This window comes from Dendropsophus ebraccatus, chromosome 1 (genome assembly GCF_027789765.1).
Source record: "Dendropsophus ebraccatus isolate aDenEbr1 chromosome 1, aDenEbr1.pat, whole genome shotgun sequence".
In the NCBI taxonomy this organism is placed as follows: Eukaryota; Metazoa; Chordata; class Amphibia; order Anura; family Hylidae; genus Dendropsophus; species Dendropsophus ebraccatus.
The window spans coordinates 59,516,293-59,535,866 of NC_091454.1; the positions used below are offsets into that span (position 1 = coordinate 59,516,293).

Genomic DNA, 19,574 nt, shown 5'->3' on the forward strand with positions numbered 1-19,574 from the left:
GCATGTCCTTAGCTCCCATGTGTAATACTATAAACTCAGCAACATAGAGCGGGAAGTCCATCACTCCCAAAAATAATAACATATACAAGTAACAGCATAGAGCCCTGTCTATAGCTCCCGTGGGTGTTGGTATGTATATATATATATATATATATATCGGCCCAGAATAGCCTCTCTATAACTCCCATAGATAATCATGTGTATTGAGAGCAGCAGAGGAAGCATGTTTATAGTTCCCATACCTAATGGCATACACAGAGGGTAGCAAAAAAAAATGAATGTCCATAGTTGCTAGAGTATACTAAAAGGAGCACAGAACGACATGTCCATAACCCCCTACATGATGGTGAGCACGGGCTTTAGGAGAAAAATGCCAAGATATGTCCTCTCCCCCCATCTCTCACATGGGGGGTGGGAAACACAGAGTTAACTAAAATACCAGTCTCCCATGTCCTGCGCCCGTATCCCAGAGAGAAGGCTGCGCCCGTACACCTCTTCGCCAGGCCGCTCCTGCAGCTAGGGAGACACTCTCCTCTCCGGCCATACTGCAGCTCTCCTCTCCCACCGCTCCATGCCTGCCCGATACCTCACCACAGCCGCATCTCACAGGAGGCGTCCGCTCCACGCCGCCATGACCAGAAGCTCTGTGGCAACCAAGGAAGCCACCTACAGCCGTCCCGCCGCCACCACAACGGGCATCCAGGGTGAGCGGAGCCCCCGACTCCTGGAGCTCAACATTCCCGGACGCCGCGCTCCACCATGCCGACATCATCCATTCCACCACTGGGGAGGTTCTCCACATCACCAGATCCCGAGCTCCCACAGCCAGAAAGTAGAGCTGGAATTCTGGAAAGGCGAGACCTGCCTCTCCCCACAGTTGCGTCCATGTTATATATTTGATTGTAGCTTTTTTTCTGCCCCTGATCAAAAAATTCAGAAGGGAAGTTAGTTTTTAAAAAAAGCTCTCAGGGATACATATTGGAAAAAAAAAAAAAGAGGAGCGACTTGGGTCCCTTTAGTAGCGACCTGGGTCCCTTTAAGAGTGACCTGGGTCCCTTTAAGAGCAATCTGGGTGCCTTTAAGAGAGACTTGAGTCCTTTTAAAAGCGACTTGGGTCCTTTTAAGAGGGACTTGGGTACCTTTAAGAGCAACTTGGATCACTTTAAGAGCGGAATGGGTCCCTTGAAGAGCGACCTGGGTCTCTTTAAGAGCGACCTGGGTCCCTTTAAGAGCGACATGGGTCCCGTCCCTTTAAGAGCGACTTGGGTCCCGACCCTTTAAGAGCTACTTGGGTCCCGTTCCTTTAAGAGCGACCTGGGTCCCTTTAAGAGCGACTTGGGTCCCTTTAAAATTGACTTGGGTCCTTTTAAGAGCGACTTGGGTCCCTTTCAGAGCTACTTGGGTCCCTTTAAGAGCGACATGGGTCCCGTCCCTTCACGAGCGACTTGGGTCCCTTTAAGAGCGACTTGGGTACTTATAATGGTAAAGATCATTGCTCGGTTACCATGACAATCTTACTCATGTCAGTGAGACAAAATCGTTAAGGACTTTCCATATATTACATCTTCTATTGGCCAATAGTGGACATGTGACTGTGTGGATGTTGTGAGACATTGCCTGACGAGACCTTAGAGTTCCTATTGGCTGCTATATCTCAGCTATTTGCATATGTGCTGTGATTGGCTGTTAGCGTTTAGAGTGTGGCCATTATTTCCAATGGGCCATTATTTTCTATGGGTAATTAGGGGTCTTTAAACGTAAATTTCTTAAAAACAACAAATCCGATCGGCCACACCACCGAGGGCTTCGAAACGCAGTTTGCAAGGAGTCTGTGCGCAAAGCGGTTCAGGCTGTATTACACGCAGAAGAATGGCTGGTAGAATAAACGGAAGAAGAATACGGATTACAATATAGTGCTTTTCAAGCACTATAATAATGAGTATAGGCAAATGCTACAACAATATATAGTCCTTCTATCATATTTCAAAGGTGATCTATTTAAACCATTTATACATAGAAAAGAAATCCAGATCGTAACCATTCTATACCATCAACAAATACCTTTATTAAACTTCATATAATAAAATATATAAAATCACTAGGAAACAATACTCCAGCAATGTATCGTGTGACTCGCGTTATGGACATACAAATTTAGCTTGTATATCAAAGATGTAACTATTGACAACTTCTGCATAGAGCATTTTATAGTCATGCATATCATAAATTTGAAGATGTGTGTATATATATATATATATATATATATATATATATATATATATATACATATACCACTGTAGAAAAAGCCATAGCATAAAGAAGTCTAAAGACCTGTGTCGCTGCTCTATATATACTAATACCTACTTATCCTCATATAATATGATGTATCAGATCATATACTGTAAGACTTGCTCTTCTTGCACCTTACCCATAATGTAAACGCAAGTGAAATCACATGGAAATCACATGGATAACTTGCCGCGAATTCTGCTGCTCGTAACCGTGCGCTCCCACTCGCATCTCTGCCCGTGCCATAGACTCCACTCTATGACCATGGAGTCTATGGCACAGGCGTAGATGCGAGTGGGGGCGAGTGGCGAAATCTACGACAGGTGATCTGCCCAGATTCCGGAGTGTGCACATGCCCTTAGGGTTGGATTCTGAATGGTTCCAGAGAATGTACACCAACGATCGGCACTCCAGCAGGGTCGTGGTGCCAAGGGAACACTGAATCCACAAAGAAAATAACACAATCCCGGCACTCACTTGATTGCAATGAAGAAAGGGTGTTTATTCACACAAGTGGTTTGCTGCACGCATTCTGACCATAAGGTCTTTTTCTGGTTCCAGAGAATGGGGTCCCGCCTCTCCCCGCTGAAGCGGTGGGTCGCCATGCACTCCCAGACACTTTATTAATTTTTTATAAAGCTGCAGAGATAACTGAACACTGTACTCAGCTGGCAGTTTCATAGAGAATGAATGGAGCACATGCTGATTCACAACCACCCCATTCAGCAGGAAGAGTTGGGTCCCCATTCTAGCACTCATGGGAGGCTCAGAGGTCAAAACCCTCCCAATCAGACACTAAGGGCCCTATTCCACCGGACGATTATCATTTGCATAATCGTTAACAATTAACGATCTCAAACGACCGCTATTGCGAAAGACCTGAAAACGTTCACTTATTTCCATGGAACGATAATCGTTAGTTATGATCGTATTTGCGATAGTTTTTTTCTTCGCTTTTTCTTTGCTATTGCGTTCGTATCTACTGCGAACGACCGAACGTCTTATTCAATGCAAACGATTTGCGGATGTCTTGCGAACGAGCAACAATAAAAATAAGCCCAGGTCTTATAAAGCGATCAACGATTTCTCGTTCGATCGTTAATCGTTAACTGCATTTCAACCAAACGATTATCGTTTAGATTTGAACGATTTAACGATAATTTGAACGATAATCGTCAGGTGGAATAGGGCCCTTATTCCATGGATAATAAGTTTTTGGTTTTTTTTTACTTTCAAATGGGAAATGAGATGATTCCCCTCAGTGGTACAGGGATACATGATTTGTTTTCACATTATCAGAGGGAAGTCGCAATCTGGCGTCTGCCTTTTCACTGGGAGATTCCTACTGTGAGGGGGGAGCTGATTTTGTCAGAATTTATTCTTCTAAACTAGGGTATAGCCGCTTGTAAGCCACCCAGCCATCCGCCGACTGTCACAGCACATCATGGAGACAGACCACACTGGGAAAGTATTTAATTATATTGTAGTCTTCTATGAAGTCATGTGGTTTCTCAGGACGTGCTCTTTAAATTTCTGTTTGCTTTGACAGCTGGAAATCTATTGTACATGTAAAAGAGACAGAAACCAAGTGGATCCCATTAACGTCAATCAGGTATGCATCCACTTTAATCTATTTAGAAACCTAAGCCTTGACACCAATGTGCACAGATCCTTAATTTCCGCTATGTAAATAGTAATCGGTAAGTTCATATAATGTACTAGTGTTGGAAATAACCAAAACCTTTGGTTGAACTTTCGATTAGTCATGTCTGCAGGAAATTAATAGCTGTCCTTTTACTTTTTCTGCCGTCGTTTTTTATCTGCATTTTGACAACTCATTTTTCTTAATATTTCTACGTATAACTGCAGAGCTCATCTGGGTGAGGAATTGTTCATGGGGAAATGTGAATATTCATCATCAAGCATGTGCAGCATGCTTATTCTGTTGTAGAAATGCCAAAGATTTTTACCATGTATTTTACTTCAATATATCTATCTGTCAGGTTGGGCAACGTCTGTTTCTGCCACGTGTTGCCTCATCAGAGTAGAAAAATGCAGTGTGGATAGGAAATCATTACTGATCTATATACCGGCAATGGGAGCCTATCTGACTGCTTAAGATGATCCAGTTGTGTTTGTTCCTATCGCTGTATGTCTAAAGTGCTGCATTGTATCTCCCTTCCCCTCTCCCTTTAACTTGTCATCCATGTCATCACAAGCAGTTCACTGCTTAGTGTAAGCTCTTCCTGTGAAGGTGGCCATTAAGGGGTTATTACTTTGGGCACTTCTAACTCAGCTGAGTGAGGAGATTATACCGTCTTTTTGCCTGGTGTCATGTCTTCGTCGCTAGCGCTCAGCTTACTTAATTTGGACAGGGGTAGTCACTTGGGAACAAGGGAGTTGAAAAGCAAATCTCACCTTGACATTCCTTGCTGTGCTGCTGCAGTTTCTTTCATTGCCGCTCACGTAATACCATTTAGAGCTAGTGCATCAGTAACCCCTTCTGCTTCTACTTGCCAACTAAATTGCTATGCTGTATAAATGATCAGCCCAGTTTAGTGCCAGCTTGTTCAGTGCACTTTCAAAAGCATTATGCCGTGGCAAAACAGAAGTATGGGCTGTGCTGTGACTAACCAGAGAAGTAAGGGAAAGGAAGCCCTGAGTGTGTACTACTGGCCGGCAAACAGCCCAGCTTTGGTCCTGCCCTGAAAATGGAGAGAAATGTAAATAGCTGTGCACCATGGAAGGGGCTCAGTAATCTCAAAAGTGGTGAGAAGGTAATTTTAGTGCTCTCACTGAAGGGTTAATCCTGCGCAAGCAGGGCGCTAGTTACACTTTAAAGGAGAAGTCCAGGGAGAGGGGAGGACATTTCAGGCAGGACGTGGGGTTAACATAGTAAAGAAGGTATATTTATTTACTTGTGCCCGTGCAGCACAGCATCGCGTTCCTGGCCCCCGCTGACATTTCTCATATCTTCCTTCCTGCTACATCCTGACCCGGCTGACTGATGCCCCACTCAGCCAGTCAGTAACTGGGGCAAGATGACACTGATGCAGTCACTGTTTGGCTAAATCCCACCCGGTTAGGATGTTTTAGCTAATTCGCATCATACCCCGAAGCAGAAAAATGACATCCAGCGGGGTTACGGGAGCCTGGTAAAGCGCCACAACGCTGGCATGAGGTCTGGTAAGGATACGTTATTTATTATGCTCCCCACCACCCCCTGCCGGAAATATTTACCCCTAACCTCGAACTTCTTTTTTAAGGAATAAGGTTTGAAAGATGAAATAAGATTACTATATCGCCAAAAATGCTTTCCTACATAAAAGTCATTGTCACATTTGATCTTTTTAATCCTTGCTAAGGTAGAATATTATATACCTTTTTTTATTGAGTGGGTACATTTCAATACAAGATTGGGTTTCTGAGCATATTTTGATACACACGATGGTGTTTTGTCCTTTGATTAGTAGAAAAGTTTGCTCATAAATCTGTGTGTCATGTCAACAAAAAATGCAGTGTGGATAGGAAATCATACACATAGGCAATCAAACACATAGGCAAGAAGAAGGTATCGCCAGATAAGATGGCAGAGATGCAGGCACGGATTGATGAAGAAAAGGAAGGCGCTTGAGGCAAAACTTGACATGGAGGAAGAAGAACGGAATAAAGCTAGAGCAGAGTTGAAGAAAAGGTAGAAGGATCTGCTTAAGGCCCAGCAAGTCCTCTAGATAATGTAGTGCTGTCCTGTCACCAGTCTGTTTGTCAACACAGATTTTCCAGAATTTTTTTATGTGTATTTGTTTTTTTCCCTTTAATATTTTATTTTGATATCACAAAATATAAAAACTACATATACACTCATATAGTTATTGTACCAACTAGGGATGGTCCGAACCGGCCAAGGTTCGGGTTCCTATAAACCCGAACTCTCGGCATTGATTTCCGCTGTCTGCTCGCTCCGTGGAGAGGGTGGATACAGTGGGAGGACCGCCTGGAAAACTGGGATACAGCCATAGCCATAGGCTGTATCCCGGTTTTCCAGGCGGTCCTCCCGCTGTATCCACCTGCTGCACGGAGCAGCCAGACAGCGGGAATCTGATGGCCGAGAATTCGGGTTCATACGAACCCGAACCTCGGCAGGTTCGGACCATCCTTAGTACCAACAAATACACATGGCATAATTTCTAATTTATCATATTACCATTCCCTACCCCCCAAAGAGAGAGAAGAGGGGGAAAAAACTTAAATTAAATTTTTTTTATAGAAGTATTCCAAGTTAAGGAGGTACTCTTAGCAACCCATAACAATCCCAGTTCTTTTCATGTACAGTATAGGCCCTTTGAAAGGTATAATCAGGAACTCGATATGTTATTGTGAGCAGCTTTTTTTTCTGCATTTGTTTTAGTTTGAAGGAATCTCTCCAGCTACTTGGGATATTGGGAAAGTTATTTTGTGTACAGTAGGTAGCATCAAACAGGATCTCTCCTTTTAAAGGGATTTTCCAGACTAATATGATTAATGGCATGTCCTTGGGCTAAGCAGTAAATCAATGACCAGCGGGGTGCTGACACCCTGCACCCCTGCTTGTTAGCTGTTTGGCCCCTGCACTACGCAGTTAACAGGGCTACAAGCAGTTGGCTGTATGTACAGCATAGTGGCCTGGGCAGATTTACGCACCTCAGCGTCCCTTGACTTGAAGAGGAGCTGAGGTGCAGTAACTTGGCACCACCATTACAGTGAGCAGAGCGGACTACCTATGGCCCCATTCACTGTGTAATGCAAGCACCGCACAGCTGAAGATAGGCCATCAATCATAGTAGCACAAGAAAATTTAGGCCTACACACACGAATCCCTCTCCCAGAATAGACTTTACCATCTTATCGCTTCTCGGCCTTTTGGCTAAGATCAAGTGTAGTATCTGTTCTTATCAGTTTAATATACTTTACCATCTGTGAATGGAAATCACTGTTACTAGTTTTCTCAGTGTGTAAATTAAAAGGCTACTCCTGAGAGTAATAATTTTTCAGTTTTATGCCATGTGCTCACACACTGTACGGATTGACACAACACAACTCCCACATTGTACACATTGAAACAACACTGCTCCTTTGCTACCCTCCTGCCAGAAATTGTGAGAAGTTGGCAAAGGTAGACGGTGTCCAGAAAAGTAACAAGCACATGATTTTTTCCTATTTGTGGTTGGGTTGTAAAACAATAGCCACGTTGTACTTATTAAGGCTATGTTCACACTACGTAAGAGACTGGCCGCTCCGTGACCCCGGCCGGGTCACGGAACGGCCGGTCTCTGGCCGGATCATCTCGGCCGGTACTTAAGTACCGGCCGGATGATCCTTTCGGCCGCAGAGCTCTGATGTGGGCGGGTCAGCACACGCCCGCATCAGAGCTTCCCATAGCCCACAGTGAAGCAAGTGTCCGGAGCCGCTCGCTTCACTGTGTGAACTGACCTGTCAGTTATTTGCGGCGCCGCATAGATCCCGGCCGGAGCGTATACGACGTGTGTACGCTCCAGCCGGGATCACATTGAAAGTAAGGTTATGTTCCACCCCGCAAAACTATGGGCGTAGTTCTACGGCAAGAACTACACCCGTAGTTTTACGTAGTGTGAACATAGCCTTAAGCAGAGCTATATTTTCAGGGTTGTATCAGCCCATTGCTGGGTACATAGGTTTTCAGGTGTTTCCATCCTCTTAACCCCTTAACCCATTTTGACGTCCGGGGATGTCATCATGATTTTAAGGGATTTACAGAGAGGACTCACAATGCAAGCCCTTTCTGTACAGCGCCTTCCCTGGCTGACATACAGTAACTGCAGCTATTAGCTTGCACATCTGATTGTCCGTGCAGGCTAATTAACCATTTAAATGCGGCTGTACAACTGACCATGGCATTCAAATGGCTTAAAAACCCCATCTGTGGTGGGATCACTCCCCCATCATGCAATTGCAGAGGAGCAATCCCTGCTTCCAGCCGGGTAGGGGCTCTGCGCTGCAATGACACTGTTCCCGGCTCGGCACTTGATTAGTATGGGCTCCAACAGTCCATAGTAATCAAGCACTGACCTCATGGAAAAATGCAGGACATATGTAATGCTTCGATCTCTGAGAGATCAGTGCAGTTATAATAGCAGTCCCCAAGTGGGACTTCAAGTTAGTGTAAAAAAAAAAAAATATATATATAAATATATATATATATATATATATATATATATATATATATCTCCATATCCAGTGGTGCCTTGGATTACTAGTATAATTTGTTCAGAGTCGTGCTTGTAATCCAAATCACTCTTAAACCAAAGCAAATTTTCCCGTAAGAAATCATAGAAATGCAGACAATTGGTTCCATACCCCAAGAATATTTCTTATTCTGAATTACATGTAGAACAGATAAAACAAACATTCAGAAACAGCAGAATATGTGATATTATAAGTTATTGTACAGTAGTGGAGAGGATAGGAAACACAAGGGCTGACAGAGACTGTAGGGAGAATGAAGGAATGAGCAGGACATACTGTATGTGGGCACAGTATAGCAGCACTCTCTGTCCGGGGAGAGAAGGGTTACAGCTAAAAAGAGATTACCTCCACAGTCCTGTCCCCTGATGCAAGCCCCAGCCTGAATTGGATCTGCTATGATTTGGAAGGTGAGGGAGCTCTTAAACCAAAGAAATGCTCTTAAACCAAGCCACAATTTAAAAAAAACTGTGAGCTCTTAAACCAAAATGCTCTTAAACCAAGTTACTCTTAAACCAAGGTACCACTGTATATATTTTTTTCTATTAATAAGAAACTCCCATCCTATAATAAAAGTTTAAATCACCCCCCTTTTCCCATTTTATTTAAAAAAAAAAAAAAAACATATTCGATATCGCCACGCGTGTAAACGCCCAAACTATTACATCTTCGCATTCCTGATCTCACACAGAAAACAGTGTAGGTGCAAAAACCTGCCATGTGGATTTCTCCAGTTGATATTTCCTCTAAGTTGAATCTTCCCCCAGCTCACTTTCTCTGTATAAATAAGTTACACGCGATTTGTTCCACGAAATTAAGGCACTTGGCGGTGAAATCACGAGACCACACATTGGATGGTGTCGTAGGGACTGGACCACGTAAGGCAACGATCTCTAACCCTCTATAATGCATTTCATAATATCTTTCTTAACCCCTTAAGGACCGGGCTAACGTTCGTTTTTGCATTTTCGTTTTTTCCTCCTTGTGCTTAAAAAGCCCTAGCACTTGCATTTTTACACCTACAGACCCACATGAGCCCTTATTTTTTGCATCACTAATTGTAATTTGCAATGACGGGCTGAATTTTTCCATAAAATATGCTGCGAAACCAGAAAAAAATTATATGCACAGTGAAATTGAAAAAAACAAAGGCAATTCTTTTTCTTTGGGGGGGGGGCTTAAGTTTTACGCTGTGTGTCCTATGGAAAAACTGACTTCTTATATATGTTCCTCAAGTCATTACGATTAAAACAATATGCAACATGTATAACTTTTATATTATCTGATGGCCTGTAAAAAATTCAAACCATTGTTAACAAATATATGTTCCTTAAAATCGCTCTATTCCCAGGCTTATAGCGCTTTTATCCTTTGAACTATAGGGCTGGGAGGCGTAATTTTTTGCGCCATGATGTGTTCTTTCTATTGGTACTGTCATGAATTTGCCTGTGCCGAACTCTGTGCGCCCCTTGGCTCGTGCTGCGCGCCTGAGATGGCGCTGATATTCAGTGTTTTTGTATGTTTGTGCAGTAACCTGAACCCTGTCTGAACACTGGCCTATTTCTAGTATTGTGTTCAGCCCCACCCGTTTGCTGTGTGCTCTGACTATGAAGGAGTTACACTGCTGCCAGTTCTGATCCGCAGGTGATTCTGTTTGGAACCAGGAGCCTTGTCCATTAGGGGGCAGGAACTGTCTCCTGGTTCCCTATAAGTGTTTTGCTGAGGCTCATTCTAGTGCCGGATATTGAGCTTGTCTCTGCCTGCTTGTGGTTCTGCTATAGTCTGTCCTTACTCTGCCCCTTCTGCCTTGTGTTCTGACCATCCTTGCTAGCCGCCTGCCCCTGACCATATTGCTTGATTGTTGTGACCCGGACTGTTGACTATTCTTTATTGTGTTTTGTCTGTCTTGTCCTTGTGTCCCACCTAGCCAGTACAGGGACCGCCTTCAAGTTGCCCGCCGCCATCTTAGGATGGATTGCGGCAAGTAGGTAGGGACAGTGGGCGGGGCTTAGTTTAGGGTGCACTCTCTGTGACTACCATCTTGTCTGTCTTAGCGGCCAGTCCTGACAGGTACCTTGATTGCGCAAATGCAACTTTTTGATCGCTTTTTATGACAATTTTTGGGGATTTGATGCGACCAAAAATGCGCAATTTTGCACTTTGGGATTTTTTGGCGCTTACGCTGTTTACCGTGCGAGATCAGGAATATGATAATTTAATAGTTCGGGCGATTACGCATGCGATAAAAGCAAACATGTTTATTTATTTATAAAATGGGAAAAGGGGGGTGATTCAAACTTTTATTAGGGGAGGTTTTTTTTTTTATTTATTAATAAACTCCTTTTTTTATTTTCACATACAGTAATTAGAAGCCCCCCTGGGGGACTTCTATATACACAGCACTGATCTCCCATTGAGATCAATGCTGTGTATATAATAGAGCAATGATCCATCAGATCATGGCTCTATTATAATAGTCTGCTGCAGACCACATACATAGTTTGCCGAGCCGGGATTAGCGGTGAAGCGACGCTGAGCCCCGGCCGGCTCAATACAAGTGATCTCTCCTCGCGATCGCATCAAGGGGGTGAAATTCCCCACTAGACACCAGGGACAGGGGCCACATACACTATTGAAATGCAGCTGTCATCTTTGACCCGCGGTCCCTGGCTGCACATAGCAACTGGGGACCGCGGGCTGCAGAGAGGACTCACGCCGGGAGCCCTCTTTGTTTACCCTTAACTGCCGCATGACGGGTATACCCGTCATGCGTCATTAAGGGGTTAAAGTAGATCCTAAAGCCCTTTTCCCGATCTGGGCAGGGTGGACAAATAATGTCCTGATCCAGGAGCCTATACTTAAGGGGTGTAAGCTAATACGAATATACATGATAAATGAACGATGGAAGGAAACCCATACAACGCTTTATGGCTTTAACATTCCCCCTCTCCTGACTTCCCAATAGGAGGACTGAATGCCTGAAATGTAAACAAGCCCATACAAACCTATGGCATGGGGTGAGGGAGTGTGCTCACTCATATTATCAGGTGGTCTCGGATTATCATTGGAATCTCAGGGTCCCAGAGTCGCTGCAGGTTTTCCTTTTTCATCAACTTAGGCCATCGGATGAGGAGGATACTGTAGTTTCAATCCGAAATGATACATACAGTACTGCATGTGGCCCTGAGATGTCTGTCCCAGGTCTGGCTGGAAGAGGCAGTCCCGGATATCCCCATGGTAATTTCACAACTGAAACTCCTCTTTGGGATAGACTCATAAATCTCAGGGAGCGAAGCGGTTTTTCCTTCATTGGCAAACACTTATATAATCTCACTATCAGCCGCAAGAGATAAGAACGTGTAGTGGCAAACACACTGGGTTCTTTAAGGCTACGTTCACACAGAGCAAAAGGGGTGGATTACGCAAGGAAATATTTCCGCCTGAAATCAACTGACGCTGAATTCCGAGCAGAATATAAGCAGAATCCCTGCGTATTCCGCTAGGAAAGTGTTCAGCTCGTAATCAGCTCTTGCCAAATTCAGCGCGGAATACTCGAGGAATCCGCGCTGAATCCGCATGCATTCAGCGCTGAAATTCAGCGAGTATTTGGCGAGTAAACTAAACTATACCAGAATATATACTAGAATCCTCTTCCCCCCTTTTTTCCCCCATTTCCGTGCTGATTCAGCGAGTAATTTCCGCTTGTATTACGCTTGTATTCCGCGCTGAAACAGAAAATCAGAGCCCCATTGGTTTGTATAGGCTTCCGCTAGCGGAAGAATGAACATGTTCATTCTTCTGGCGGAAAGCGGATTAGTTCAGTCCGGAAATTCCACCGTGTGAACTGCAGAGCAGAATTTCCATTCAACACAATGGAAATTAGCTCTGTACCTATTCTAACGGCTGAAATTTCAGCGCTGATTCAGCGCAGAAATTCAGCTGCTTTTGCTCTGTGTGAACGAGCCCTAAGACTTCTCCCTGTCAGCTGACCTGTAGACAGACATTCTGAAACTGATTGGTGTTGGATCCTGTGTTGCATTTATACAATTGTTCTTTCCCTCACTGGGAGAAGTTTGAGGGGCAGGAAGGGGTCCCATCATTCCCATGTTAATGTCTCACCAGGAAACACAACTAACTGGACATGTTCAATTGTATTTTTCTCTTTGTATTGGACGGTGTTATTGTCCATGTTTGTACAAACTTTAGATTTGCAAAAAGTCAATAAGAATATATTTATAAATAAAAAAATCGCAGATTTTTGGTCCCATAAAATGCGGAAAAAAACACTAAATATTAAAATTTAGACTGCTGCAAACTGCCCACAGCAGCCAATCACGGCTCAGCTTCCAGCTCTGGTGAAAGGAAACAGGAGCTGTGATTGGTTGCTGTGGGTAGTTTGCACCAGTCTTAATTTTACACCCTTTGATAAATCTCCCCCTTAGTGTCTCGAAAAGGACTTGTGTGGGTTTTGAGGTGAAAAAATGCAAGTGCTATGAACTTTTAAACATAAGGAGATAAAACAATGTGCAAAAATGAAAAGATGCTGAGCAGTGAAGGGGTTAAACTCCATGCAGAATCAGTAGGCCTCAGCCATGTCACCCATATGGGTAATAGAGCTCTGCAATAACTTTTCTTTTCTTACTATTAAGCAATACTTGTTCCTCCCTAAAGTAATGGGATTTTTTTTTATAATTCTTTGTATACTACGAAACAGTTTGTGGCAGAAGTAAATATAAAAACTATGTATAGGAACCACATTCTTCACACAGCATATGCAGATCCCATTCACATGCTTACTGGTATCACAGCCAAAAATCTGCACCAAATTTTCATCATGTCAAAAAATAAAAATAAAAAAGCACGCACACTTTTCATTTCCCAAGAAACCTTCTCGTTCTGACACTTTAGTTATTTGTCATTGCTTATCACTTGCAGTCTATCAGTAATTTTTTTTATAGTTCCCTTGATATTTATTTATTTTTAAACCAAAGTTGTTTTTATCTTTGCCATCAGATTTCAGATTCTGGTGTCTCTGATTATAAGAATTGATTGAGGGGACTCGGTCTGTGTGAGTCCAGTACAGTAGTTTTCTCATTGATGTTTGCAAGCTCTGCAGTCATTGGCGTTTGTTGCTAACTTACCCAGAGGAAGGCTGGGAAGGGTTAGGTCATGAATGCAAGCTCGGCTTGCTCTGCAACCGATAAACCCAGGAATTAGAGTCTTTATGTTAAAAATTTTGTTTATGTAGGGTACGTGCACACTGAGGAAATTTGACAGAAAATCTGTTGCGGAATCTGCTGCTCGCTGACTGTGGTGGGAGCACATGTCTCCGCCCGTGTCATAGACTCCATTCTATGCGTGGGCAGATTCCGCCATCTTTCCAAAGATTGAACGCGATCGGCGGATTCCGTGACTGTTTTTCCGTAAATTTCCTCAGTTTGCACATACTCGTAGTTAGCATGGTTGAAAAAAGACACATGTCCATCAAGATCAACTGAGAAGGGGATGGAATCTATCAAATATGCATTCTGCTGTTCTGACTTTCCAAAATTCTTAATGTGGGAACAGGTGTACAGGTCATAAATGTAATGTTCTTATTGCCTTTTTCTTGTAGACAGGAACATCAGTCTCTCCTTGAGAAGCTATCCGCTCTGGAGAGAAAGGTTATCGTTGGAGGGGTAGATTTATTGGCCAAGGCAGAGGAACAGGAGAAACTATTGGATGAATCAAATCAGGAGCTTGAAGAGCGAAGAAGGAGAGCGGAGAAGCTGCGAAGAGAGCTGGAAGAAAAGGAGGTTTGTGGTTAGGAGTTATTGCCCAATAGAGGCCATGGGGAAATGAACAGTGTTACCATCTACAATAATAATACTAATCATCATCTTCATTATCATTATTCATCTTCATCAAGTCACAGCAGTAGCCATCACATGAGTTTATGCATTTTAATTAATAACATAAAGGGAATTTGTCATCAGAAAATAGAAAATGATCGTTAAATTAAGTTAAATTAAGTCTGCCATTGCAAAGTACAATTAGTGACGCAAAAAATAAGGGCTCATGTGGGTCTGTAGGTGTAAAAATGCAAGCACTATGGCTTCAGATGATCATCATTGATAATTTTATTCCACAGGAATATCAGGTAACGTTAGAACTGCTCAGTTATCATCCTGCTCTGCAGTTCAGTGCCCTGTGCCATCAGCTTGTAAACCATATACCTCTGGTCAAACTTCTTCATGTTATAGGGAATCATACTGTACCAGGCTTGTTTCCTTGAGAAACACATAGGGAGAGATTTATCAAACATGGTGGAAAGTGAAACTGGCTCAGTTGCCCCTAGCAACCAATCAGATTCCACCTTTCATTCCTCACAGACTCTTTGGAAAATGAAAGGTGAAATCTGATTGGTTGCTAGGGGCAACTGAGCCAGTTTTACTTTACACCCCTTTGATAAATCTCCCCCATGGAGTTCAATAAATGGATGACTGTCTCCAAGGAATAAAAAACATTGCCACCAGTTTCCGTTTTTGTTCGTTCACCCATATTCACCCCAGATGGCAGCGTTTCATCTCACTCAACTCAAGCAGGTTATATGTATAATAGGTTATAAATATAATGTGATGCCGGAATCCCCAGGGGATTTGTTATACTGGTTGCAGTGCTTCTGTTTAGACTTTGTTTGGTAAAACCACGTGGAGAAAACATTTATCTTAAAAGCACAGAAATTTTTATATTAAAGTAAAGTGATTTACACCCAGGCCAGTCTGTGATTTCCATTGCTAGAATTCTCTGATGTAGTCTCACAGTTCCTGCACTACAGCACGTTTAACTTTAGTGTTTCTATATGTATACATGTATCTGTGAAAGGTTTTAGTGGCCAAGACAACTGGTGTTATGGGTCATTGTTGTTAAATTGGAAAGGCTAAGACACTACAGTAATTAAAGGGATACTCCAGAGAAAAAAATGTTTACAAATCTGTATATCTTTTTACCACCAGTGGAATTGAAAATGACTTCTATTTAAAAATGTCAAGTCTTCCAGTACTTGGTAGCTGCTGTATGTCCTGCAGGAAGTGGTGTATTCTTTCCAGTCTGACACATTTCTCTCTGCTGCCACCTCTGTCCGTGACAGGAACTTTCCAGACTAGTAAATCACCATAGAAAACCTTTCCTGCATTTGACAGTTCTTTTCAGGGACAGAGGTGGCAGCAGAGAGCACAGTGTCAGACTGAAAAGAATACACCACTTCCTGCAGGACATACAGCAGCTGATAAAGATTATAAGTACTAGAAGACTTGAGGCAGCACGGTGGCTCAGTGGTTAGCACAGCAGCCTTGCAGCTCTGGGGTCCTGGGTTCAAATCCCACTAAGGGCAACATCTGCAAAGAGTTTCTATGTTCTCTCCGTGTTTGCGTGGGTTTCCTCCGGGTACTCCGGTTTCCTCCCACACCCAAAAACAAACATTAAATATAAAAAAAAAAAAATTAAAAAAAAAAAAAAAATTTTTGAGTTTGAATAGTAAAGTACAAATCTCTGGCCTTTTCTGGTACCAGTTGATTTGAAAGAATTCTTTTTTTGCTGAACTACCCCTTCAAAACTGTGTTCCTACACTGTAATTGGGCCCTAAAAAATTGCCCATTGTATTCTATTAAATTTAGTGGGAAAAACACATTAACCTGTCAGTGTCCGCCAACACCTGGCAGCCCATAAAATAAACAGCAGTAGGCAGTTGGCACCGTCCATTGTGTAGTGGTTGAGTCTCGTTACTGCAGCCTAACTGCCATTGAAGTTATCCCAGCGCCAACTTTACACAGCCAACTGCTTCTGAACGTTCAATCTGTATGTGGTGTAAGAGGTGCTGTGTTTTGGGGTTTTTTTCACATTACATTTAAAAAAAAAAAATATGTAAAAACCTAGTAGTGCCTTTTATAAATTCCTTCCCGCAGGTCTCCTATTATTTACACTAACGTTCTGAAAATGTATACAACATGTAGGTGTTACATTCAGAATTACAATGTAAAGAAGTGATATCCATCCATTTTATACTGATATTATCAGATTTTATCAAAAATAATCAAAGTATGTCCCCTTTCCTTCTTTGCAGGAAGCGTTCATCAAAACCAGAAGCCGTAATTGACTTATTTCTACAGTAGTGGTCTTCTGGCCTGAAACGTGAAGAACGCTATTGGCTGCTGGCAGAATAACGGCCCGAAATGGAGTTGTCGCCCTATGTAAACTGCAAGTAGGAGGAGGAGGAGGAGGAGGAGTATCTATCTAGGGTGAAGCCACACAAGTGGCCATACCATGATAGACCATGGCAGCACAAGGTTTCTCATACAAAATCGTGCAACTATTGGCTACCACCCACTTGTGCTTAGGACACTCATGGACACAGTGCTACTGGCCAAGGCATGGTCACAGCTAGCATTTGCAATTCACTGAAAATTGTTGGCTGCACCCGGATATGCCACTGTTTAAATCTGGTGAAAGAATAGGTCCTTCTCGCAAACTGTAGCCATGGTGGATAGTACTGCGTATAACACGGGGCCATGTTGAGGAGCAAATGAGCAATGTCAGCGCTTGTTTGCTCCCCGTTCTCCTCTTGCTGGCGCCGCTATTACGTGCGTCAGCAGCAAGCGGGTGAGAGCCGGAAGGCCGCAAGGAGCTGCTGGGGGGGGGGCTGTCTGGGTGATCGCTAGATTGTCCGGGCAGCCCATAGAGGATAGCGTGGTCTGCTGTCTCTGCTCCTATTTCATAGAGTGTAGGCAGCAGATCGTTTCTGTCCTGGTCTTTGTCTTTCAACATGTTGAAAGACAAACGACCGCAACGATCAGCCAACATCATTTATGTCGGCTGATCGTTGTATTCTATTACATAAGACGATTATCGGCTGAATACGGCCAATAATCATTTCGTGTAATAGGGCCTTAAGAGTGCTGTTATACTTTCTCTCTCAACATCATCCACACCTTGTGCGAGCTTCACAGTAAATCTATACCATGGGTCTCCAAACTGCGGCCCTCCAGCTGTTGCAAAAAGACATTTCCCATCATGCCTGGCCAGCCAAATCCAAAGCTTTAACTGTCCAGGCATGATGGGAGTTGTGGTTTCCCAACAGCTGGAGGGCCGCAGTTTGGAGACCCATGATCTTTACTGTGCTGCTGGGAACCATATAGGCACAATCATGCTGATTGTTTCCCTTTAAGGAAAAACACCACCCCTGCCCCCAGGCTTTGTGTGGTAGAGTAATCACTTCAATGGAACTGAGCTGCGAAACCAAACCCAAACTGGTGACAAGAGTGTTGCTATTTCTGGAAGATAGTGGCCGTGTTTTTCTAACATGCAGTTTTTGTGAGCAGTGTTGCACCCTGGGGTAACAGGACCCTAAAAGCAGGTAGATTGTTTCATCATTTAAAGAGCTGTGCCACCATGTTTATATATAACTCTGCCTACAGCCACAATGTGTCCTAATCGCAGTCTGGATGTTATTTCACAGCAAAACAGCTCCATTGTCTTTACAACTTCTTCTACTTTATATTTATTTGATATATTTTCGTGTGTATACCTGGTGCCCTAATGTACAGTTTTTTAGTTGTATTATTTTTGTGAAATGGCTTAAAATAACTTGTATCCGTTTTTATACCATACATTTAACTTTGTTGTCATTGCGTACTGATGTGACGGCTAGAGATGAGCGAATTTTTTAAAAGTTTGTTCCAACTGGACTTCCGGATTTTTTAGGAAAGTTTGGTTCGACCGACTTTCGGATTTCATAGTTTAAAGCATCTATATGATACGGGGGTAGTGTATTTGGTTGAATTTAGGGCTCTACATGTCAGTAACATCATTATCTTTTCGATATCTCAAAGTCAATTTTTTTTTTAGACTTCAATATTCACCATTACAGGGTCTATGCAGGAAATTCACCATTCCTGGGTCTATGCAGAAAAAAGTTCACAAATGCAGTGAAGGAGCAGCAGTAGTCAACATGGAGGCCAGGCACCAGCAACAGTAGTCAACATGAAGGCCAGGCAGGATTAGCAGTAGCCAACATGGAGGCACGGGCAGGCACACCAGTAGTCAACATGGAGGCCAGGCAGGAGCAGCAGTAGGCAACATGGAGGCAAGGGCAGGCACACCAGTAATCAACATGAATGACAGTGAAGGCCCAGCAGTAGCCAACAACAAGGCAAGGGCAGGCACACCAGTAGTCAACATGGAGGCCAGGCACCAGGAACAGTAGTCAACATGGAGGCCAGACAGTAGCAACAGTAGCCAACATGGAGGCCAGTACAGGAGCAGCAGTAGTCAACATGGAGGCCAGGCATCAGCAACAGTAGTCAACATGGAGGCCAGGCATCAGCAACAGTAGTCAACATGGAGGCCAGGCAGGAGCAGCAGTAGCCAACATGGAGGCCAGGCAGGAGCAGCGGTCGCCAACATGGAGGCCAGGCAGGAGCAGCAGTAGCCAACATGGAGGCCAGGCAGGAGCAGCAAAAGTCAACATGGAGGCAAGGCAGGAGCAGCATTAGCCAACATGGAGGCCAGGCAGGAGCAACAGTAGTCAACATGGTGGTCAGGCAGGAGCAGCAGTAACCAACATGGATGCCAGTTAAGGCCCAGCAGTAGCCAACATGGAGGCAAGGGCAGGCACACCAGTAGTCAACATGGAGGCCAGGCAGGAGCAGCAGTAGGCAACATGGAGGCAAGGGCAGGCACACCAGTAATCAACATGGATGACAGTGAAGGCCCAGCAGTAGCCAACAAGGAGGCAAGGGCAGGCACACCAGTAGTCAACATGGAGGCCAGACAGGAGCAGCAGTAGCCAACATGGAGGCAAGGGCAGGCACAGCAGTAATCCACATGCATGCCAGTTAAGGCCCAGCAGTAGCCAACATGGAGGCAAGGGCAGGCACACCAGTAGTCAACATAGTTGCCAGTTAAGGCCCAGCAGTAGCCAACAAGGAGGCAAGGGCAGGCACAGCAGTAGTCAACATGGAGGTCAGTTAAGGCCCAGCAGTAGCCAACAT

The 19,574-nt window shown here is 43.8% G+C and overlaps 1 non-coding gene and 1 pseudogene across 1 annotated transcript; both read left to right on the forward strand.

Moving 5' to 3' along the window:
• Positions 1–631: 631 nt before the first annotated feature.
• The window catches only part of LOC138782718 (kinesin-like protein KIF3A), a 65,803-nt pseudogene continuing 46,860 nt past the window's right edge, over positions 632–19,574 (forward strand).
• Positions 7,173–7,365, forward strand: LOC138780456 (U2 spliceosomal RNA). The gene has a single exon (XR_011361316.1). It is a non-coding gene; the product is annotated as a U2 spliceosomal RNA (small nuclear RNA).